The sequence below is a fragment of the Talpa occidentalis genome, unplaced genomic scaffold (assembly GCF_014898055.3).
Source record: "Talpa occidentalis isolate TD23 unplaced genomic scaffold, MPIMG_talOcc4v2.1 talOcc4.5, whole genome shotgun sequence".
Classification (NCBI taxonomy): Eukaryota; Metazoa; Chordata; class Mammalia; order Eulipotyphla; family Talpidae; genus Talpa; species Talpa occidentalis.
This window is the reverse complement of record NW_023604861.1, coordinates 116,341,732-116,367,022: the sequence shown is the minus strand read 5'-3', so window position 1 is coordinate 116,367,022 and position 25,291 is coordinate 116,341,732. Positions and strand designations below refer to the sequence as shown.

Sequence of the window (25,291 nt, the reverse complement as noted above, 5' to 3'; positions counted from 1 at the left end):
TGCGCACCCAACATTTATTCTCATTTGTCCTGCTATCAGACCCCAGCCCTAAGCATGGTAGTGTTTTACCTTTATTCTCATCTTTTAAGTGACATTAACCCCTTCCTGTTAACATTGTGAATGTCCATGAACTGTCTTATGATCTGACTCTTCTGCTATGTACCTTTTCAATGATTATGCATGTCTCTTCCTTTTCATAAATGATCTCTTTCATCCTCCTAGATTGCTTTTGCTTGGGAAGAAGGCCAGAAGTCTGATTTTGGTTTAATGACCCTGAATTCCTACAAGAAAAGTCTTAGTTTTGCAGCCAAGGAGTTTTCTTCCATTGCTTCATCTCTCATAATCCTCTCAATTTTATCTTCCATGCAACTGTACAGTTTCATTTCATTTCTTTACATTTGCCATGAAGGCTGACGATGATCCCTAATCAGATTCAACAGTGCATTTTATCCCTGTCATTGTTTAAGATGTTAGAATTTAATCAAAGCTGTGCTTCAGGAGAATTGTTAGTGTTATAGAGCAACCCCGATATTAAACGGGTTCCTGGCTGTGGGTCCTCACCCGCGCGCTTTAAAGGGACTTATGAATACTCTACTACAGACACACGCAAAAGGGTTAATAAAAGGTTTATTTACAAGAGAAAAAGAAATAAGGAAAATGTACAACTCAGGGAGAAAATAGGGAAATAAAGTCTTTAATGCGTCCTACCCGATCCGACGACCTGGAAACCCCAAAGTCACTCTCAGAGCTAGACGGACGCCGCGAGCTGGCCGAGGGCCCCAAAATGGAGAGAGCCCCCAAAGCCCACGTGTCTGCCTTTTGTATCCACCTGGCTGCTTAACCCCACCCTCAGGTCCCAGCCACCTTCCCTTTGGTGGTGATGGGATTTGGAGTTCCCAGTGTCTTTGGCTTTGACCTGGGGTGGGGGTGGAGTCCACAAAGCCTGTATGGAATTTGCTTTGGGACTGCCTTTTCCCCCTAACATTAGTAGTCTGCACACAAAGACCCTTTACTGATATTTTTTGGGATGTAAGGAGGAATTGATACAGAGTTGCTCTTCTCCATTTTCTATTTATAACCTATTGAAAAAAAATGATAGGAGTTAAAAATGAGGATGGAATGTTTTATTATCCATAAAGTTAATTCTAGAACATGCCTCGACCTATTGCTGACTGGGTTTCCTGTTTTATTCCTTATAAATTGTACCTGCCAGTTGCAATGCAGCTCACTCATTCACCAGCTACTTCTTTCCTTACAGCAAGGACTTCCTGTTCCCCCTTTTTGAACAATAGGGAGGGTCCTTACATTTGCTTTTGCCCCAGGTGGTCTTTGTTCTTGTCTTCTCTAGGACAAAAACAAAGTGCTGTAGGGAAAGAAACAATTACAGAGAAGAACAAATATGCCAGGAGCTATTTTTAAAATAGGCCTATTGTACATACATGCAAATGTCATTTTGTTAGGGGGAAAGGATATCCTAAAGCTAATTCCATACAGGCTTTGTGGACTCCACCCCCACCCCAGGCCAAAGCCCAAGACACTGGGAACTCCAAATCCCATCACCACCAAAGGGAAGGTGGCTGGGACCTGAGGGTGGGGTTAAGCAGCCAGGTTGGTATAAAGCCAGACACGTGGGCTTTGGGGGGGGGGTCCCCATTTTGGCTCCCCACCAGCTCACAGCGTCCGGCCAGCGCTGAGAGTGCCTTTGGGTTTCCGGGTCGGCGGATCGGGTAGGACGCATTAAAGACTTTATTTCCCTATTTTCTCCCTGAGTTGTACATTTTCCTTATTTCCTTTTCCCTTGTAAATAAACCTTTTATTAACCTTTTGTGTGTGCCTGCAGTAGAGTATTAATAAGTCCCTTGTAAGCATGCGGGTGAGGACCCACAGCCAGGCAACCTGTTCAATATCGGGGCTGCCCTATAACAATTTGATCCTAGTTCTGTCGCTCCTCCCTGTCGAACTCCTCCTAACCCCATGCTGGCTATCTCTGGAACAGAGCCTGCCTACCTTTTTTTCACAAATGACCTCTTTCACCTTCTCAGACATATTTATTTTCTTGGAAGAAGAGACGCCCTTAATCCGAGAGATCAGCAGAGGGGCCTGGCAGTGTCATTCTCTGGTCACAGCATAATAACCTCTAGGGCACCCAGGCACTGCACGAGAACACAGCCCTTGTTCCTGTGAGCAGGATGAGTCTTGGCAACTTAGCAAAGCTGGAGGTGTGGGTTGGGGGAAGTCTAATCACGAGGCTTTGATAAATTCTATAATTCCACACATAATAGTAAAAATGAAAGAATGCAACTTCGTAAGTAAAGCACAGGGAAAATCTGTTTTTATCTCCAGCACAGCTTGTTGTTGATTTCCTGTCTTCTGAGATAAAGGTAAAATGGAGAAACTTGGACTATAAATCAAGAATTACTAAGATCGAGGTGCTTTTTTCCAGAAGTAGGAAATTCTAGTATGCACCAGTTGGAAAAATTCACTTGAGAAATTTGAGAATCTCCAAACATTGTTCCAGCTGCCATCCAGTCTTGCTACTCAGGTCCAGAGTTGAGCTGCCTTGTAGCAGGTGGTAGTCAGCCCTGACTCGGAAACTGTCACCCCAGTAGCAGATCACACCTGATTATGTGCACCCTAAAGAGTTATCACTTCTGTGAATACCCAGGTGAAGTGTTGGACTTGGGGCAGAAATTCCTCTTTCCTTTCTAAATAGAAACTCTAGCTCAGTCTTCCCATGGCAGTTGTTTGTGGGCAGCATGGGGGGAGATGCTGGGGGACGCTAAGGGAAAGAACAAAGACATACTCAGATTTCCATATGCAAAATTAGGTCATTCAGTAAGACAGTAGGTAGCAGTTTTGCAAGTCATAATATGGTACTGAAAAGGATGCTCCCTTCATTTTTTAAGAAAATCAACAACTGAGGTAGATCACAGATTACAGTAAGACCCTTCCAGGTGCGAAGAAGATGCCTTCCCTCTTCATGCCTGCAGGGCCCTCTAGCAGGGAGAAGGATAGGCTGGAGGAGAATTTGGAACCTCTTCCATCTGCTGGTCCTGTAAGCATGTGGGAGAATAGAGATAAAAATTGTGCGCTCATTTTTCCTTCTCTAGCTTTAGGTTTGAGGAGAAACAGGGATGTTGGTTCAGTGAAGCTGTTGCTGGAGGCTGAGAAGGGCCTGGGCACGCCTTGTTTCTCTGGCACGCAGCCATAAGACAGTTTACTGATGAAGTCAGCATGGAGAAGCCAGCAGCTGAGCTTTCTCCAGTTGCCCTAATGCCTCCGTCAGGAAGCCATTGACTTAAGAGCCAGTGGACCTGTTAAGGGTTTGGTGTAGCCAGTGTGTGCTAAGTAACACATGGGTCTGTGTCCTGTAGAAAACAAACCCAGGGCCTCCCCGGTGGCGCAGCGGTTGAGCGCTGGGTTGCGAAGCTGCCCGCAGCCTCTGCAGCACCAGTTCAATCCCCGGCTGCTCCCTGGCCACCAAAGGAGGGTCCCACATGGCGCGCAGACCTCTCCTGCCGCCCACTGCTCCCCTCAGCAGTGTACTTCGGTCCTTCTGCCTGCTCTGCTCCCCGCTCTGGTGAATTCTCTCACCTTCCCGCACTTCTGACTGTACCCAGTGCTTGTATGTATAAACAAACAAACAAATAAATAAATAATAAATCTTTAAAAAAAAAAAAAAAAAAAAAAGAAAACAAACCCAAAGGAATTGTTACAGGGCAGCCTTGGGACATCCTTTTCCCCCTAACAGAATCAGCACAGAGGCATCATCTGAGCCAGAAGAAAGAATCTGAATTATACCAGCTTCAGCATGGAAGGTCAGTGGGGCTCAGGAACAGGCAGGCCATGAGGACCATTGTCCTAGAGGCCTGATGAGCCAATGCCCACAACCTCAGGGGGGGCCCTTACCCCCTATGTCCTTAAGGACTCACGTACTAACTCCAATCATGCACCTGCAGGCCAAGTTCAGGAATAGGCAAGGGGTAGGTGGAGGCAACCTGAGGCTGTGAGCATTGCTTCCTAGTGATTGCACAGATTTAAGGGACCACTTGAATTATCAGATTATGTAAAGTGTTTGTAAAGAGGCTAGGGACTTTGGAAGAAAGATTACAATAATCCTTAACCAAAGCAGTGATTGGTTCACCTTGCACATTTGAGTTGTGTAAGTTAAATTTTTTGACCCAGTTTAAAAAAAAATAGATGAAATAAGTTTGGTCCCTCCTCTTAGAAATCAGTACAATTTTTAGTTAGGAGAATTATATAAACCTTTCAAGCCAGAAGACAGTCATTTAGAAAATTATCTCTTCTGCTTAGTACACAAATGGTACAAGCTGTCTGTGAAATATCTCAGCCTTTTACAGGCCAGCCAATGATTCTTTGCTTGCTTAATAAATGTGTATAATTCTTCAGTTTATAAAATACATAAAAATCTCATTTTATCTTCATGGCAGGGATCCCTGTGAACTAGATGGGGATGCTGATTTTATAGACAGGAAGTAAGGCAGAGCACTAAAACCACCAGCCCAAGGCACCAAATTAATGGCTAGTGTAGCTGGGATTTAACTTCACTTCTGATTTCAGGTCTGGCTTCAGCCTAGCATCTTGCAGGTTCCTCTCACCCACTCCTAGCACAGGGGCTCACACGGAATTTCATTACAACCTTGATGTTAGGATTCTGACAAGGTATTCATGGGGGGGTGTCAGGGAGAGGTCAGGTGAACAGGTTAAATCAGAAGGACAGCTGCCCACAGAATGCCCAGAGGCGCTCTGTCAGGCTGACCTTATGTCCCGGTTAAGTTGATCATCCTGTAAGAGCTGAGTTCTGTTAATTTGAAACATGCCATCTGCTTCTTTTATATTAATCACTTTAGAACAATTTTCTTTTCAGTATTCTCCATTGCTGAGGTCTGATAAGTACTCCTAAGCCATGAGGTCGGTGTAATGCCACACAACAGAGAAGACCATGTGCCAAAAAGAAAGCATAGAAATCAGGCTGTACCAGCTTTTCTCTCTTTAAGCTAATTTTCATCAGTTCTTATTTTTCCCTGCTTTAATCTCTCCTGTGAATGTGGTAATGATTTTTTTATTAGATTTTTAAAAATTGTGGCGACATTGGGATTCTCTCCATCAGGTATCACCCCTGTAGGGTACCCCCCCACACCAAACTGCCCTTAGTCTACCACCTTAACCTGTTGTGCTTCCTTCCCTCTTGGTGCCTGACCTCGACTTTTAAGAGCCAGCTTTTAAGCATGTATTTTTTTGGTTCTTGGTTTGGTTTCTCTATATTCCACTTTTAGTGACACCATTTGGTATTTATTGTGCATGGTGTGAGATAGTAGTCAAGTTTCATTCTTTTGCATATAGCGACCCAGTTTTCCCAGGACCATTTATGCCCAAAAACAGATGACTGGATCAAGAAGATGTGGTACATATACACAATGGAATATTACTCAGCAATCAAAAAAATAAACACATGCAATTTGCAGCAACATGGATGGAGCTGGAAGGGATCATGCTCAGCGAAATAAACCAGAAAGAAAAAGAAAAATACTGGATGGTCTCACTCATAGCAAGAATCTAGAAAACCTAAATAAGGGACCAGGAAAAGAATAACTATAAGAAAGAAAAAATCAAAATCAACAAACAACTGAACCAGAGACACACTATATGGGGGGGGGGCGGGGAAAATAAGTCTCTGCCTGACTTATTTCACTTAGCATTATCTCTTCCAGATTCATCCATGTTGCTGCCAATGACAGGAGTTTATCTTTTTTGATTTCTGAGTAGTATTCCATTGTGTGTACACATCTGTATGGAGTCACAGTTCTAAGCGAACTGTGAAAATGTGTCAAGTATAAAACTAGGAGTAGGTTAATGGAAAATAGGTTTCTGTGGGAGTTGACTACTTCATTACACAAAGGTCAGTGTAGCAGGAGGATCAAGAAAGCTTTTGGGAGAAGCAGCAGGCTAAGAGGTAAGTGGGTGTCAGGCAGAAAAGTGCAGGTTGGGGTTGATGCATGGATGATGTTTCCAGAAAGAAAATATAACATGAGCAAACAGCCAGAAATGAGAGGGGTGAAAAGTAACATTCACTGGGTTGAAGGATAGAATGTTGAGATGTGTGTGGAGATAAAGTGGGATAGAGGATAGACTCTTGTTAACCAGTAAAGGCATTAAAACAAAGAATCCTTCCCTCCACAAAAGGTGCTAGGCACAAAGGACCTTACAGGTTATTCAAAGCACAAATAGACCCTATTATTTCTTTTTCTTTTTTTTTTTTTTAAATTTGTATTTTTTTTTTAATAGAGGCATGCTTTTTTTATTTATTTATTTAGTTAGTTTTTGTTTGTTTGTTTATACAAGCACTGGGTACAGTCAGAAGCGCAGGAGGGTGAGAGAATTCACCAGAGCCAGAGCGGGGAGCAGAGCAGGCAGAGGGACCGAAGGACACTGCTGAGGGGAGCAGCGGGCGGCAGGAGAGGTCTGCGCGCCATGTGGGACCCTCCTCCAGTGGCCGGGGAGCAGCCGGGGATTGAAACGGCGCTGCAGAGGCCGCGGGCAGCTTCGCAACCCAGCGCTCAACCGCTGCGCCACCGGGGAGGCCCTAGACCCTATTATTTCTAAGTTTCTTAAGAACATAGTAAAAGAATAAAATCTTCCTGAATAATTGTGCAGGGATAGATTAACTTTGATATAAAAACTGGATAAGAACATTACAAAAATAAAATTGTCGGGTTATTTCATTTATGAACATCTTATTATATTGCATGAATAAATATAGTAGTTTTTTAATGCATTATGATTATCTCAAGAGAAGAGTGATTCAACATTACCACACTTAAAGACTAGAAGACAAAAATATCTGAGTATGATCTGTTTCCTATTTGCTATGCTTTTAAAAATTTCTTTTATTTTGGTATAGGCTTGGGAGTTTAATTTTTTATTCTTGTTATTCCTAAATTATTGAATGTCATAGCTCTCTCTCCTGTCAGCTTATAAAGTGCATCTATACTTACTCCTATCTCTCCTTCCTCCAAATAAGGAAAGGACTGGATCACACTCACATCGTGTCCTGCCCCATGTCTATTCCTAAGTCGATTTTAGTATTTTAAGTCCCCTCCGCCATTGTTATGGGTATATTTTCTTCTTTTTCCCCTGTCCTCTGCACTCCTTATCCGTATCTCATCTGGCTCTCTTCTTCCTCCCCGTCTCTATCCCCAATCTCTCTTCTCTGGCTCCTGATTTTTTTTAAACCACGAAATGTATAAATTTCTTTATTTCTGCTTACTTCTGGTGTCTGTTTCCTTCTGTATTCATTTCATTTCTTTCTGAAGAAGCAGGCTCTATGTTGGTATATTTTCTGACAGTTCTTAAGTCTAAAAATGTCTTTATTTTTCTTCATGTTTAAATGCTAGCATAGTAGAATATAATATTCGGGGGTTAATGATCTGTTCAGCAGTTGAAGATAATAGCCCATTGTATTCGTGTATTCAGTGCAGCTGAGACATCTGACATCAACTTCAGGTTTTTTTGAAGATATGCTTCCCTTGTTCCTTTTAGATGCCTTTGTCTTTTTAAGATATTTTCATCATAATGAGTCTCTGAAATGACTGTCTTTCCAGACCTCCTTGCAGTTTAACTGTGTGAGATCCCAGGTCTGTCTTTGGTTCTGGAAAGTCTCATTGGTCATTCACATAATTTCTCCCATTTCTCTTTTGTGGACACTTCCACTTTTATCTTCACGTTTTCTCTCTCTAGACCTATATCCTTTCTGTAATTTTTCAATCCTGTCTTTCACTTCACAAGTTCAATTTTGTGCTCTCTGCTGCCCATTCCTTCTGTTGAGTTTGCATTTCAATGCAGTGTCTTCCAATCCAGTTTTTCAACTTTTAAGAATCATTTATCTTGTCCTTGCTTTATGTGTTCAACCTTTATTTTGCTCATTTTATCTTAGGTTCTGTCAATCTATGCATTGTTACACTTGTTTAAAATTCTGTTAGGTGTTCTCAGATGTAGTTTGTTCTCTTGATTGTGTTTCATAGGTAGTCTATTTTGGCCTGATTGTCCTTGCTGAGCTCCTTGGTTTTATGAGCCCACAGGCTGGACCCAGCATCGCAGTGCAGTGTGGGTTCATTGCTTCAGAGCACTGGATAGAAATAGTTAAGTCCCACTGTGGACTGAATGTTTGCGTCTCCCTGTCAATTGTATATTGGAAACATAACCACAATGTGATGAGATTTGGAGGTGGGAGGTCACTAGGTTTAGATGAAGTCATGAAGGAGAGACCCAGGATGGTATCAGTGTCCTTAAAAGAGGAGGAAGAGACCAGAGCATGCTCTCTCTATTTTTTAATTTTATTTTTATATTCCCCATACAATTGCAACCCCCTTATTTTGACCCCACTCCCTCCTTTCCCCGCCCTCCCCCTCATAGCGTGTCTCTGGTTCATAGTTGTTTGTTGATGTTGATTTTGATTTTTTTCTTTCTTATAGTTATTCTTTTTCCTGGTCCCTTATTTAGGTTTTCTAGATTCCTGCTATGAGTGAGACCATCCAGTATTTTTCTTTTTCTTTCTGGCTTATTTCGCTGAGCATGATCCCTTCCAGCTCCATCCATGTTGCTGCAAATTGCATGTGTTTATCTTTTTTGAATGCTGAGTAATATTCCATTGTGTATATGTACCACATCTTCTTGATCCAAACATCTGTTTTGGGGCATAAATGGTGCTGGGAAAACTAGGTCGCTACATGCAAAAGAATGAAACTTGACTGCTATCTCACACCATGCACAAAAACCAACCCAAAATGGATCAAAGAACTAGACATAAGACCTGAAACCATAAAATTTATAGAAGGAAATATAGGTGAAACACTACATGACATGCACCTCAAAGACATCTTTACAGACACATCACCCAAAGCAGTGATAGTGAAGGCAAAGATAAACAGCTGGGACTACATCAAATTAAAGAGCTTCTGCACAGCAAAAGAGACAATAACCAAAACAAAGAGAAACCCCACCGATTGGGAGAAAATTTTTGCTCTCTCTATTTTGTTGAGGCCACAAAGCAGGCAATTGCCTGCAAGCCGAGAGAGTCCTCTCCAGAACCCAATCACACCAGCATCTTGGTCTTGAATGCCTAACCTTCAGGAATGAGAAATCAATGCCATTTAAGGGTCTCAGTCCGTGGTGTATTGTGACAGCAGTCTGAGCTAAGATAAGCACAAAGAATTTCAAATGTAGTCTTCATGTTCTTGGTTGATAATTCCCCTGAAGGCATTTACCTGCTAGACACTTGGTCTGGCAAGAATGATTAGGGCATGGCTGATTTAGCGCAAAGTTCTTTTGCTTTAGAAAAATGGAAAAACATTGCTTTGTTAGTCCCCACAAGAGTCATCTGTAGGGTGGAGCAGACAGTGTTCATGCAGCAAAGGAAAGTAAATATGCAAAACCAAAGCGTGAGCCAAATCTAATATTTTTGAAAAGATGAGAAAACAAAAGATTATTTAAGCTATCAAAGGCAGAAAGAAATATTTATGGGTGTTGAAATGTAAATTCATTAAAAATCTCTATTTGCAGCCCTAGCTCTTTATCAAACACTTGAGGAAAAACACATTTCTTATGCTGTCACTACTTGCACTTCATAACCTGTCAGTCTCATCAACCAAACTGAGACAAATCATCCTGAAAACGATTAGGAACTTGGAGTCCACATTCAGTGCATCATTATCCTTCCTGTCATCCTCTGCTAATTAAGTCAGATACATTTTCAAATAAGCCATAGATTATCATTTTAGTGTAAATTTACCTCAAATTCACCAAAGAAGAAATCAGGGGCTAAAAGTCAGCACATGGGTAGTTACAGCAAGCAATCAGTAGTGCTATCTGCAATTTTTCGGTCAATTTTAATGTCACCCTGGCCTTTTATTCCCCTCCTACTATTTTTTCTTCCTTTCTAGTTTATACTTCTAAATATTTTTATTTCCTCTCTTTCCCTATAGATTCCTTTTGGAATTCCACATCTTCTGTATATATTATATTCATTTCAGGAAGCATTCTTTAATACAGTTGCTTAGGTTGAGTAAAGAGATAGAAGCAATAAATGATACTATATTGATACTGTATGCTTATAACTTCACTGTGCTGTATACTATGATGATTTTTATACTTTAATAACGTTGCATGTGTGTATAAAGTAGGGTTAATGCCTGTGCTACTAAAAAGAAAAAAATGGATAAGGGTAGGAATTAGATTCTCAGTAAATATCTAAAATCTGGTCAGGACAGAAGTGTATATTTAGTCATGAAAATAACTCATTTAAATTGGATAATAATTTAAAAATATTTACTACTTTGCATATTTTTCTACTCTAATAGAAAGTGACTAGGGAGACCTTGTTTTATTCATCTTCATATCACAGAAGCTAGGAGAATGCCTAACACAATAGAGGTTCAGTGATATTTTAAAAAATGAATTAATGAATGAAGATGTGGACTTATCCTACTGTATCAAGGCTAACTGTGATTTTCTGTAAATTATCCTTCTGATATTGTTATATTAAGGAAAGAAATAGACTCTGATGTCAGATACCCTTGAACTTAAATCCTGAGATTTCAATTTACTAGATAATTATTTATCAATTGCTACTTGTCAGATTATGCAAATCTTTGTGGCCTTTAGAAATATTATTGCACAGTTTCTGTGGGTTGGTAATCCTGGTGTAGGTCATCCGGATTCTGTATTATGGTCTTTCATAGATAGCAGTCAAAGTGCTGGCCTGGACCACAGTCATCTTAGAATATTTAACTAGGAGTAGAATAGCTTCTAAACTGATATGGCTGTTGGTGGGATTCAGTTCTTTATGGTATTGGACAGAGGGCCTTGGAATTTTGCTCTTTCTTGCCAGAAGTCCCTCAGTTCCATGCTACTTAGGCCTCTCCATGAGGCAACTCACATCATGAACAGTGGTTTTGCTGGAGTGAGCAAGAAAGAACTAGATAGTACCAGATGCCAAAAGCACTATCTTTTGGCACATGATCTCAGAAGTGGCAGCCATCACAGTTGCTGTATTCTATTTATTAGAAGCCAGCCACTAAGGAAAGGTGAAACCAGAACACAGGGACCTCCAGGCCATGTTGGAAGGTTGCCCACCACAATAAATATGTGACCTTGATAATTTTTTTTTTTTAAGATTTATTTATACAAGAACCGTGGTACAGTCCAGATGTGTGGGAGGGTAAGAGGATTCACCAGAGACAGAGCGGGGATCAGAACAGGCAGACTGACAGAAGTACACTGCTGAGGGGAGCAGTGGGCGAGACAGGAGAGGTCTGCTCGCCATGTGGGTTGCTCCGAGGCCGGCTGGGATCGAACTGGTGCTGCAGAGGCTGCGGAGAGCTTCACAGCGCTGCGCTCAACTGCCTGCGCCACGAGGGAGGCCCAATTTTTGAACACTTTTTGTATTGTTTCTTCATTTTAAAACAGGGATACTAATAGAACCCACTTGCCAAAAATTTGTTCTGCTACAGGTGAAAATGGGAACATCAGGGCCTGAGCACTGAGCTCGACTGAGGGCAGAAGTCAGCCAGTGCTGTTACCGTTACTGGTTATCTGCATCCTTGGCCCCTAGAGTCCTTGTTTGTCAAGTAGGCGAGGAAAGCATTCCTTTCTGCACCCTAAGGACCTATTGATTTTCTAGTGCTAGGAATCTCTGGACATAATTCATTTTCAGCAGTTTAACACTTTTTGGACTTAGTGTTTTTTCTCTTAAAATATCTCATTATGATTAAAAACATGTTAGGTCTGAAGGAGTTATCCCATTATAAATGAGCCAAATAAAAAATTGTTGTGGAGCTCTGCCTTGAGTGTCCAAAGATAGGTTTTATGACTTCTGGTCTCCAGTCTGCTAGTTTTGAGACTGCAGACAAGTCTGTTAACATCTTTTGGCCTCAGTTTAACTCATGGGGTAGAGGGGTGAAAGGTTGGGGTGATCTTTAAGCATTCCTTCTAGCCTCAATGGTTTTTGGACTAAATTTCCATTTGTTGCCTTGAAAGTTTTCTTTCAAGGTATTTCATGACTGTTGGGGGTAATTTTTTGAGATTAGCTTTCAGGCATTTTTCAAAATATTCTTAATTTTATATAGATTATAGGATTGGAATATAATTTTTGGAGGAAGACAGAAAATCAGGTGGTTTCACCTTTTATGCAAGGGGGGAAATTTACTCCCATTTGGTGTAGGATTTCGGATTCTCTGGTGGGTGTGGTGCAGAAACATATCCACCATTGTAGACTGATGTTACCTCAATTAAAAAAAATACATAAAAGAAAAAAATCAGTGAACAAATTGGACTTTTGAAATAAATATAATCCAAAGTAAAAAAAAATTGGATATTTTTCCCTGTAATCCAAATCATCAGACATTTCCTGATGTTCATTTATGCTTTCTCAGAACTAGTGCTAGACACTTAAAGTTACTATAATAAAATCAGGAAATTTGAACTGAAGACACACCAGACCTTTACATCCAAAGAAGCTCAATCTCTTTGAATAATTTTTTTTGTAGGTTAGCTTTATTATCGTTGAAATTCCTTTTCTGAAACTTCTGAAGAATCTAAACTGAGTCCTTTTTATGAACTTATTAATGAAAACTCTCTTGTCAGTTTCCTAAACTCAAATCCATACTCAGAAATATTTGAATTGAGTGACTCACTAATGGGCAAAGACTTTTTAGTGTATCAAACAAGGAACAAGATGAATGTTTTCTCTGGTATTAAATACTAGCTCTAAAGACAGTTCAAAAGATAACTCAAAATTGTTGAGGATAAGAAATCTACATTGGAAAAAACTCCTAATAAAACTTGTTGTGTTTTGAGAAAATACCAGTCTCCAAATTTGTGTGAAGTGTTACTTGATTTGTCGTTGAACCATCTAGGCAGTTAATTCAAATTCTGGTTCTGCTACTTGGAACTGTGACATTAGAAAAGATGCCTGGTATCCCTGCACTTCATTTTCACTTATAATGTGGGACTGTATGTCACAGAGATGCAATGAGTATTAAATTAGATATGTAAATATATCTCATAAAAGCTAATGGGTAATACCCAGCATGGTTAGTTAATGGATTTTTAACAATATTTTATGCATATGGATAATACCCATTAGACAATGCATAACTTATCTGTGTTTTATTCTATTTTATGCACAATTTTTTCACTAAAGTTAATGAAATCACTAAAATAATAGAATCTATTTCACAGATGATGTTAGGATATAGTGACATTTTGGGAATCCTCCTATATAATCATATTTAACTTATAATAAATACACTCCCAAGCTTCCATTTTACAGGTGAGAAAACTAAGGTTAGAGAGACTAATTTTTGCAAAAATATAAAACTAGAAGTGACAGATCTGAGCTCCAGATCTGGCTGATCTCCAAGTCCCCACCTTCCTGGTCTTAATATACCAGAAATTTGCAAACTTGGCTGCACATGAAAACTAATTGGGCACTTAAAAAAATCACACTGTCCAAGACATACCTGAAGTCTATTAAATCAGTTCCCTGTAATTGAATCTAGATGATTGTCATTAATAAAAACAAAACTCTTCAGGTGAGTCCAGCAAAGTAAACTTTAAGAGTTCATGTCTTAAACAGCCCCTGAGACTAGGAGAGTGGCTGACTGAAGCCTTGAGTGAGATGATTCTAGTCCTGTTTGGCTGCCTGCTAGTTGGATAATTATGGACGGATTACTTCAGTTCTCAACTTTGAAAGCAATGCTAATGAGTCATACATTTGTGGTGAAAATCAATCATGGACTGTGTCCTGTAGTGCTTCCCCGTTCATGCCTTACACAGATTTCTGGTTGCTTCTTGAAATCTTAAACATACTTTTTTCTTTCGCCCCCAGCTAGAAATAGGAGTTGACGATTGGGCTATAACATCTCTTTCAAATCATTAATTTTATGCCATTTTTAAAGAGTAGCATGGGACTAGTATTGCTGTAGCAGATTGACAATATTTAGCAACAGAAGCAATAAAATACCCATCCTGGGAGTAACCCAGGCTGCTTAGTGAAGAGAACAGTTATTTGATGCCTTGATTGGCTAATATTGGTGTTCAGAAAATGACCGTTTACATGCCTTTCCAGACAGGGTTTCTATGTAGATGTTGACTTTTCCCCTTATAACTTGTTTACTCTCCTCACACAGGTGTAGGCAGCAGGGTCGTTTGAATTAGACTTTTAAATGATTGTTTAATGGGGATGAGTAATTGCCTGCAGCTGCATATATCTAGAGATTTGTTTATCTTTTAGTAGGGGACAATTTACCAGACAACTTTGGAAAGTGTAGTCTTGGTTGTCCCCATATGCTTGAGGGTGACTTTGCCTCTGGAATTAAGTTGCCCCCCATAAGTCATCATGGTAACTGGGGAGACAGTCAACTAATTTTATTTTTAGGGTATTTTCCCCCATCTTTAATAAAAACAAAAAGCAATCAGAGTGGTTTCGTTTTGAGTGCAGATTATAAACACGACTAGTTAATAGATTTTCCAGGGTGGAGGACAGCAATTTCAAGGATCTGGGCCCTTCTGACTGAACATCTAAAATATCTTTTGAAGATGACATATTAGGATGTGATAAAGCTGTGGAAAGTCGAGATGTGGGCCTGAGGAGCACAGGGATAGGATGAGCCACTGATGTCTGACTTGCTTTAGGGAAGCGTCTTTCCATCATCAGATTTTATTGGCAGCTCTCAAATCCCAACATGCAAAACTAAATCCAGTGCCTGCTGATTATGAGATAAAACATGATGTGTGTCCTCAATGAAGTGACTGACCAGAGAGTTTGCAGGTGAGAATGTGCCCCCACCAGTGTCAGTGGATTTGACAGAAATGGGTGAGGATTCGCATCTTGCTAGCCAGTCTTCCCCCTTGCGGCTCAGATCTAGTTGCAGAAAAAGCAACAATGGCTCCTCAAGAATCCGGTACCTTGGCCTGATCAACCTCAAACTTGTTTCCATTTCCCTCCTGATCAATACTGAACTTTGAATTACTACCAGTGTAGAAAGCAGGCTTTGAGATCCTCCAATTCAAAACAGGAATTTCTAGAAGCCTTATCTACAGAGATACTCTAAGGGAAGGAAGAGAATTAGCATCAGACAGTGAGGCTTAAGGGTCAGAACTCTGCCCTTTCCTAGTTATGTGACTTTGGACTGATCCCCCCCAGCAGTCTTGGCCTCAGTGGGATAAAACAAAGGTTATTTGCCTGTTGTGGCATTAATGTGGGGATGACAATAGTTCTTGGTAGTTTGAAGAAACCACATACTATAATGAACAAATGTGAATTTTTGCTTGTCCAATTTTCTGGTCTACTCATGGAAAAGCAAATGTTGGGTGGGTAGTAAGAATTTTTAATTAGAAATATTTTGACTCTGGCAGTAGCTCACTTCTGTATCCTCCAAAGTCTGGCCAGTAGGATCTTAAAAGTTTTCTTACGAGTGAGTTGGAAGTGATGACATAAATCCTAAGTTGGTGTTCTCCACCACAAACTTGGGCTTGCTTTAGGGAGGTGCTATGGCTCAGGCCCATTGTATTCAAGGGCCCTGCTTGTATTCAAGGGCCCATTGGACCACATGCAAGCTGTGACCTTGGTCTTATTTTCTTTAGGACACTTGTAGGATTAAATAAGATACTTGATATAAAGGACTGAGAGTAGTGGTTAGAACATAGATCCTGTCACTATTTAAAGGATCATTTAAAGATATAACATTTGGACATAATAGTCATGTGATCTTATATTAGATCATTAAATTGCGAAGAAAGGCTGGAACTTGTCCTGTATTTTTCATAATCCTTTCAATGAAATTTCATGTATAGTTATAATTTCTTGAGCATGTGTAAACTGGTCCAAACTTATATGTAATTATATATATGATTTATTGAGCACCTATTATATGCTAGGAATTGTACATACATACATTACCCACCTCCCCCAGCCCCCACCTGTGAGGTAGGTATTATTTTTATTCTCATTTTTATAAAAGAGGCAGCTGAGGCATCAAGTGGACCTACTGTCCCTGACATGCGATCTGAACTTCATCTCAGTTCCTTCAAAGTGTGTGTCCTTTATTCCAAGTAACTCCCTAAATATCCTTACCCTCTGAGGAGGCAGCAAATTGTTTTTGTAAGTAAAATCACCAAATTTGCAAAGAATATTAATATTTAAACAAATACATTAAAGGAATCCTATCATAAATCTTTTTTGACTTTTTTGTAGTCATACTTTAGATACTACTCAATAAGACTTACTTTAGATATTACTCAATAAGACTTAAGCATAAGCATAATAGCTAACCCACTAGCTATTGCTGTTCTAATGTACTAGTCCATGAAACTATGCAATGGATTATTGTTAGTAAAAAGAAATACAATTCTTTCTCAAGTTGCTTTTGGTGAGGAGGGTGCTGCAGGTAGAAGGCTGGGAAACTGCCCAAGCAAACTGTTTTGTCAAGTCAGCTCCCTATTGTAGCCACTAGAGGGCAGTATTGGCATTGGAATGACAAAACATTTACAGTCCTCAAATGGAGAGACAGCTGTGAAATGTGGACTGCATCTAAACTTAAAATATATAAATGAATTGATGAAACAATTTAATATGACAGGAGACACCACATGATCATAATCAGATTCTTCTGCGATCTTGGTGAACTATGTCCTAAAGGGAATTCTTTAAGGCCCTGTAGCTGTGAGTGGTAGGTAATTTTACTTCAGACCACAGCCAGCCGGGTACCATTTTGGGATTAAACCTTTCCTCTTCACCCTCCCACCACAATTTCTGCTTTAGTTTTCCATTTGCAAATTTGTAAGCAAGCGGGAAGTTTCCAGTGTAAATTAACTTCCCTTTTCTTCAAACTGTTTTGTGACACCACAGAAGTTAATTCCTCATTTAATAAGTCTCCTGTCTATCCTGAGAGCACTGTGAGGTGGGGCGTGGGGTGGGGTGGGGGATCTTAGGCCCCTTTACACAGACAGGAAGCTGAAGTCCTTGAATTGTTTCAAGTCTCCATCCTGTTTGGCTGTGGAGCAGGCACTAGGTTAGCATTTCCCACTCAAAGTTGATTGAGTGATTGCCAGTCCTTAGCAGGGATTTCCTAACTATGAGATATGCACCCCCCACCCCCACTTTGCCTTGGTTCACTGTGTTGCCCGGCAGAATCATCAGGCTGGTATAGTGGGTGAGTATTGAGGTCAAAAGAAGGGTTTATCTTTCGTTCAAGAAAAAACCTTTTTGCTAGTTCAAAATTTATTCATGTTCTCTTATGAAGGGTGCCACTCTATTTTGAATTAAAAAGTGGGAGATTATAGATTTTCATGTTGTAACAAATAATGCAGAGATCCTATGTACCCTTAATTCACCCAGTAGTAAAATATTGCAAAAATAAAGCACAGAACCATAGCCAGGATACTGACGTTAATGTAGTTGAGAGAGGACATTTCCAACATAATGACCTGTCCTGCTGCCCGACTCCTGCAACCTCCCAACTCCTGGCAACCACTACTCTGCTCACCATTCATGATTGTCACTTCAAAATTAGTAATGACTGGCCTTCCTGATGTTTAGAGGTTAAGTTGACTCAGCACTATCACCGATGGGGCCTGAGTTTAATCCCTGGCCAGGGAGCTAACCCACATGGTGCAGCAGACCTCCCCTCAGCAGTGTTAGATCTGCCTGTTCTGTAACCCACTCTGTCTCTGGTAGTTTCTCTGTCTGTCTGTCTGTCTGTCTCTCTCTCTCACACACACACACACACACACTGTCACCTACACACCTATGGCCTACACCCAGATCTTCTATGCAAAAATAAAAAAAAATTAAAAATTACAAAAAAAGAATGGTACTTAAATATTCATAGAATGATACATTGTGTAACCTCCTGGGATTGACTCTTTGCTCTAAGCAGATTCATCTGGGTAGTTGTCTAAAATGTTTTGTGTCTCAGTGGTTTACTCTTTATCTCTGAGTAGCAGTCTGTGGTAGGGTTCTGTGGTAGGGGTATACCACTGTGTAACCATTCACTTGTTAGAGAACACCTGGGTTTTCCCAGTTTGGGCTAGTTTGAATAAAGCTGCTGCCAACATTCATGTGGAGGTTTGTGTGTGTGTAAGTTTGCGTTTCTATGGGATGAATGTCCAGAGGGCATTTGCTAGGCTGTGTGGTAATTTTGTATTTAGATTTTAAAGAAACTGCCAAGCTTTTCTAGAATGGCTGCACCACTTTGCATTCTCCCAGCAAGGTACTATGTGATCTAGTTTCTCTGCTCTCTTTCCAGATACTCGTATTGCTTCTGGTTTTTGTTTTAGCTCTTCTGGTAAATGTATGATGATAGCTATTTAGATGTCCTTTGACTTCTTTCATCAGCATTGTGTAGTTCTCTGCCTATAAGGCCTGTCATGTTTTGTTAGATTTACATCTTTGTTTCTTTTGTTGTTGTTGAACAATTGTACATGGTATTGCATTTTAACCTTTAGGGTTTGATATTTGTACATAGAAATAACACATGAATTTTGTATGGTTTATCTGATAGCCTATGTCTTTGCAGACTTATTAGTTTGAGGAAGTTTTTGCTTTTAGTTGATTTCTTGGGATTTTCCAAGTAGACAATCATGTCATCTGCAATCAGGGACAATTCATTTCTTCCTCTCCAGTTGTATGCCCATTTATTTCTTTTTCTTTATTGCACAGGCTATATCTTCCAGTACAATCAAAGACGGGTGGTAACAGCAAGCATCTTCGTCTTCTTCCTGATCACAGAGGGAAAGTCACTCACCACTAAGTAGGATGTTAGCTGTGGGATTTCATATTTTCTTGATTGAGCTTCTCCCTCCTTACTAAGAGGTTTTCTTTTTCATCCTGAATGCGTGCTGAATTTTGTTGAATTTGTTTTTGCCATCAATAGAAAGAATCTTGGGATTTTTATTTTGGTCTATAAATATAGTGGATTATATTGATTTGGTTTCCATATTGAACCAGTCTTGCATTTCTGGAATGAATCCCATTTGTTGTTGTTGTGCAATTCTTTTTATGTATTGCTCAATTTATTTGCTGTCATTTTGCTTATAGGAAGACGATATTGATTTTTTTTTTTTTTTGATGTTCTCTGTTTTGATTTTGGTGTCAGGACAACACTAGTTCCATGAAATGAATTGGGAATTATTCTTTTCTGGAAGAGATTATGTAGAATTCACACTAATTCTTCTTTAAGGTTTTATACTCTCGTCCCATGAAAACATCTTGGCTTGGCAAATTCATTTTTTGGAATTTTTTTGTTTTAAGATTTATGTATACAAGAGCTGGGGTGCAGGCCAGAGGTGTTGGGGGGGGGAGGAGGATTCAACATAGAGTGGGGAGCAGAATAGGCAGACTGACTGAAATACACTGCTGAGGGGAGCAGCGGGTGAGACAGGAGAGGTCTGCTGTGCCATGTGTGTCACCTTCCTGGCTGGGGATTGAATGCGTGCTGCAGTGGCTGCGGATTGCTTCATAGTGCGCCACCAGGGAGGCCCCTCATTTTGGGGGTTTTAAGAAACATTAATAGTTATAGGATTAGTCAGACTTTACATAAATCAAGTTTTGTATTCCATAATTGGTGAGTTGTGATAGTTTGCTAAATTTATGTGTTTAGAGATAGTCCTAGTGTTCCCTTAGCCTTTTGCTATCTGTAGGATTTGTACTGATTTCTCCTTTCAGTTCTGATAATCTTTTCAAAGAATCAGGTTTTTGTTTCATTGATTTTATTTTTATACTTTCAACTTCATTGATTTTTGATCTTTATTCCTTCAATTTATTTGCTTTTGGTTTGTTTTGTTCTTTTTTAGGTTCTTGAGGCAAGAATTTCTGAAATTTTGAATGAATCTGAAAGATTCTTATAACTTTAATTTTGATACTAAGAGAGCTCATACAATAACCTCACATTGCTCTATGGTGTCTTAAGCTTCTGGTTATTTCATGTTCATAGAGGGTTCAAGTAATAATTTTCTATCTACCAAAGCCCAGGAAAGGACTTAAAATATTCTAGCAATGTGGTTCCTTAGCTAACTTTTGTGCCACTTTGGAACTTTCTGAAGTGATAGATTCTTGGTCCCCACCTCATATGCAATGAGCCAGGTTATATGTTGTATGTGTAAATGTTTGGTGGTGGCAGGGTGGATTAGAGGATGTGAGCAGAAGCTGTATTTTTGTTACATAGTCTACAACACTTCCTGTCTGCAAAAATTGTCTATAAATATGTATTGCCTCCAGATATATAAATAATACCTTCATGACAACTGTTATATGTCACTTACTTTTTGGTTCTATTTTCAACGTAGGACACTGAAGTTTCTTCCACATTGCCATGACCTTGACTCAAATCTGAAAAGAGGGCCAATCCTATGTTCCAAGAATGGACAGCAAGCCCTACTGAGTGCTACACCATTCTGTTGTAGAGTTCGCCATCTTAGACTATGAGTTGTGCCCTGATAAGTCTCTGCTAGCCTGTATCTGTATATCATGGGCTGGAGAACTGGTTCCTGAGTTTTACTGTGATCTTTCTGTATGAAAGTTAAGGAGGACTACAATAGGCTGGCAGATTCTGTACAGTATAATGCATATCCAATATATACTTTACTAAATAACTTGTATTAAGCATATAATTAGAAAAATAATGTCCAAATGAAAATATCCCGTTAAAGAAAAAATGGTTTCTTTTTTTTTTTTCTGCAGAAAACTAAGGTATAATATCAGCATTTAGTGTCAGGAGTTAGTCAGAAAATACAAGTTCAACTTTCATAAAGAAGGATTTTTATTCCTTTGTAAATCTAGTGGAAAATTAATCTTACAAAATATGATGGTGCCAAGAAAGTATTTGCAAGAGCACAGATGCATGAATATGAAACATTACATTTTCCAGGCAGTGCATTTCCTTATCAGTACAGACTCCTTCAAGACTAAAGTGATCATTACTCAACAGTGATGGGTGACAAAGTCTCATATTTTCCAATGTTTTAATCATTCCATTGGAACTGACTGTGGAAGCAAGAAATGCAGGGGGTGGAAAATGTCCCCTTTCTTTGCAGCAGGCATTGCACATTGGGGCACTTGGGTAACTCTTGTCCTCCTGCTTCATTGCAGTGACACTCTGCATTCCTACTATCTGGCTAATGAAGTAAATTGTCACATTGGGTAGAGTGCTTTGATTTTTTAGGAGAGCAGGAAAAAATAAAAGCTCAAAAGCCTTTGTCTGCTTCAGACTATTTGGGATGGACTGCATTTACAGGGTGCCCTGGGAGCTCTGTTACATAGCGGGTCCAGTTGTGGCCCAGCTCCAGGGGGAGTAGTTACGTGGCAGTGTTTTAGTCCCAAACAACCTCTGTTACTGGTTTCCCTGGGAGACTTGTGCACTGCTGTCTTCTAAGACACAATGAATTTGAATACATAGATTCTCTTAAATGATCACAAACTCTCTTGTTCCATACTGTTCATTTTTATTAAAGTATTTTATTTTTTTTTCAGTGAAAATTTTCCCATATTTGCCAATTTATGCTCTCAGCCAGCTTGGCATCATTCTGGGAAGAGCTATCACAAATGTGGCAGTGACAGGCATGGAGGGGATCAGGTGTTAGGGAAACTGCAAAAAAAAATTGATTTTTAAAAATTTTTGCTGCCTTTTAAATCAGGAAAGCACATTTCCTTTCAAGTAATATTAGCATTGGCTAACTTCACCTATCTTGCTATAGTTTGTCTTTCTTTTTTGGAAGGATCACAGTTCAGTCCTTATTCTCTTTTTTTAGCTCAAAGTTATAAAGTGTCTAGAAAGAAAGAATCAGTGACATGGAACCTCTTGCATTGGGCAAAACTCACTACTTTATCACACATTTTGGAAGCCTCTTGCCAGCTTCAAAATCTCTTTGTTGAAAGTTCTGTGTTCCCTGAAAGGTACAAGGGATCCGTTGGATTAATCACAGGTGAATGAAGCCACCACTGACGTCCCTGAAAGTGTCTGGTCCCAGCTTTCTAGAAGCACCAGCTGATCAGTCTCTTGGTTCCGGTGTTTAGGAGCAGGATGGGAAAGTCCAAATTCCAGACAAGGGATAGGGGAGTCTGTGGGGAATGATTATCTCCTCTCGCATTGCTGCTTTGGCAGGAGAGGAACCATTTCTTTCTCCTCTCAGCAGCTAAGCCGAACTAACATTTGATTTGACTTTATGAAAAATGCAACATTAGAGAGTCATTTCCTTGAATCGCTCATCTTACAGGTTTCATCCCTGGCATCATAAGGATTCTGTCAATGTATGTCAGAGAATGTATGAGACTGACTTTGTTGGGAGTTTTGTTTAATAACCGAACGGCATTTTATGTAAGCTCAGCCTTTACAATTGGAGGCTTATATTCAACTTAAAAATATGAAAATCAAGAAAGTATTGTTTTTCAGTCTGTCACTTCTCATGACTCAGCTGTAGAATTCTGGGCAAGAGTGAGAAATTCAAATCCTGTAGCAAGGGGAATGTTATGGTAACAGAAAGAGGAAATACTGTATTGTGACAGTTAAATGTCATCTGCTTAACATTTGGTCTGGTTCACGCTTAGAGCAGGACAAAGGTGGAGCTACAGAGAAAAAGGGTGTCAATCAAAAGAATAATTCTTTGTAAACTGCTTCCGGAGTGATTCCTAAATCTTCTGCCTGCCTTTTCCTCATATCCTCTACCAAGTGTGTTGTGTTGTGCACGTATCCATTGGCGCGGGGCTCACTGTCGTTCACCCCCAATGCAGAGTGGGAGCTGCTACTCCCCCTCTCCAGAGCTGCCCCCTGCCAGCTCCCTAGGGGTTTCCTTCTGCTGCCATCACCAGCTCTGAGGTCACGGTCCGTGCTCACCCTGAGCCCCAAGGCCACAGCTGCAGTCAGTGTAGAGTTGACCTGATAATAAAGCCCACAAAAAAGAATCAGAGCTTAGAACTGAAAATAAAGCCAGCCATGCCTATATTGTCTGGACCTCCTCTGAAACCAGACTCACCTTTTAGACTCCACTGGCTTTAATGACATTTTTGATAATTTTGCCATTTTGAATGACACTTGCCTTCAAATCTTAGCTAATGAAGGTCCAACACATTGTTCAAGTGCCATATCCTGGAAAACCCTTTCCTAGAACTGACCTCTGTTTATCACGTGACTGTGCCAGCAGGACCTGTGGCCACAGTGACAACATGGATAAGTTCTCTATTTTCCTCTCTGAAGCTCTGATTTTTTTTTTCCCTGTTGGCTACATTGTTGGGCAGATTCCTTGTGGCATCAGTGGGGCCAGTAGAAACTCAAGACTTGAAACCTTCAGCTTTCGTACCCCAGCAGGAAGGATTTCCTCTCCCCACCCCATTATGTTTATTGATATAAAGTTGGTTTGGGGGTTATAGGTTCAAAACTCTTCAAATATGAGTTTCACTCCATGCCCATCACCAGTGCCCCAATAATCCTCCTCCATATTCCCCTGGGTCCTTACCTCCCTGCCTCCTCCATTCCCTTCTGCTTGCCCCAGTTTTGCAGTCATATGTGAATGGTTTGTCGTTGGTTTGGTTCTGATCCTTTGTTTTGTTTCTCTATATTCCACATATAAGTGAGACCACCCAGTATTTGTCTTTCTCCTTCTGACTTATTTTGCTTAGACTTTTCTTCTCCAGTCCATCCATGTTGCAAAGACAGGATTTTTCTTATAGAACTGAGAGATTCTGGTGAGGATCCTGCCTAGCTTGGCTCCATCTGTTCTATGCAATCAGGATACTTAGAGAAGGGAAACTTCTGTGGGCCAGGCTGATCTTATACCCATCCTTGGAGGTGAAGTGGGGTCAGCACTCTGGGAACAGGAAACAAGTACTCTAAGGCTAATGATGAAGAATGGGATTTTGGAAATATCCATTTGTTTACCCCAGGATACTCCTTACCTTTAAGTCACTGGAAAGTTCATGAAGACTTCCTTGTTTCTGGGAAGCGAAGTCTGTATCTTCCCATTTCTTGAAATATTGCTGCCGGCTCCTCGCAGGTCTCCCTGCCTTGGTATGAAAACCATGTCTGTGCTTGCCAATTTTTTTTTTTTAATTTTAAACGTAGTATTTTTCTTTTAAGATTTATTTATTTATGCATACAAGAGCTGGGGTATAAGCCAGATGTGTGGGGGAGGGGGTGAGAGGATTCACCAGAGACAGAGCGGGGAACAGAACAGGCGGATTGGCTGAAGCACACTGTGAGGGGAGCAGCGGGTGTGTCAGCAGAGCTCTGCTGCCCATGTGGGTTCCTCCCTGGCTGGCTAGGAATCAAACTCATGCTGCAGTGGCTGCGGACAGCTTCATAGGTAGCGTCTTAACCCTTGCACCACCAGGGAGGCCCAATACTTCTTTTCTTTTATCTTGTTCATTTTTTTACATTACATGATTTTTCTCCCAGGCGTGGTCACCACTGTTCTCCCACTACCAAATGCCAATTGTTTTTTGTCTGATTCTGATTTCCTGAAATTAGAGCCTGAGGCGGAGGCTTATGTGCTACCTATTTAAACAGGGAGAACAATCCCAGGGAATAGGAGGGAAGGAAAACATAGATGAGTCAGGAAAGGAGGAAAAGCCAGTAAAAAGGAGCTTGCTAAGCCTGCCGCTGCTTGGTATTGGAACAGCTGAGAGCTCGCTCCTGCAGAATCTTCCTCTGAGAGACTGTGTCAATGACCGGTTTTCAAGAATAACTGTTCAAGGGTAGAGCAGAGAAGAATTTCTCTATTGACCCCTGTCTGCTCTTGGTCAAAAGTTAACTCCAAGGATATTAATTCCTTTTAACTTCTTAGATGTGATATGTGGATGCTGTGTTGTGTCCTGTCTCTGCACCAACAGGAAACCCAGGGCAGGGCACGAGAAGTACCTGGTGCACATGGCTCCTGTACTACACAATGGCACCCTCTCTGGGAAGGGAGACACAGGCCCACACAGTCATAGAGGTTACTGCAAGGTAATAGCCAGGTGCACACTCAGGAAATAGTTAGACTCAGGAAATAGTTAGACAAGAGGGTTAATGATACAGTACCATTGCTGCTGTTAATAGGTAATTCCAAGGTCCTAACTAATACTTATATTTTCCCCCACCATCATGTTTGCTAGCTTTTTTCTAACTTCTACTGATTAATTGGGTCTGGATAATTAGCCTGAAAGATTACCCAAAGCTTCATCTGAGCGTTTTGTACCTTGTGTCTGGCTTTGTTTGCAGCATTTGTCTACTTACTGTTATTA

At 40.4% G+C, this 25,291-nt stretch overlaps 1 long non-coding RNA gene across 1 annotated transcript in view; it reads left to right on the top strand.

The window, feature by feature from the left end:
• The first annotated feature begins 1,657 nt into the window (after window positions 1-1,657).
• The window catches only part of LOC129146836 (uncharacterized), a 125,246-nt gene continuing 101,612 nt past the window's right edge, over window positions 1,658-25,291 (top strand). The window contains exon 1 of the long non-coding RNA XR_008554105.1: window positions 1,658-1,727. This is a non-coding gene — a long non-coding RNA (uncharacterized LOC129146836). The remainder of the gene's footprint in view (window positions 1,728-25,291) is intronic.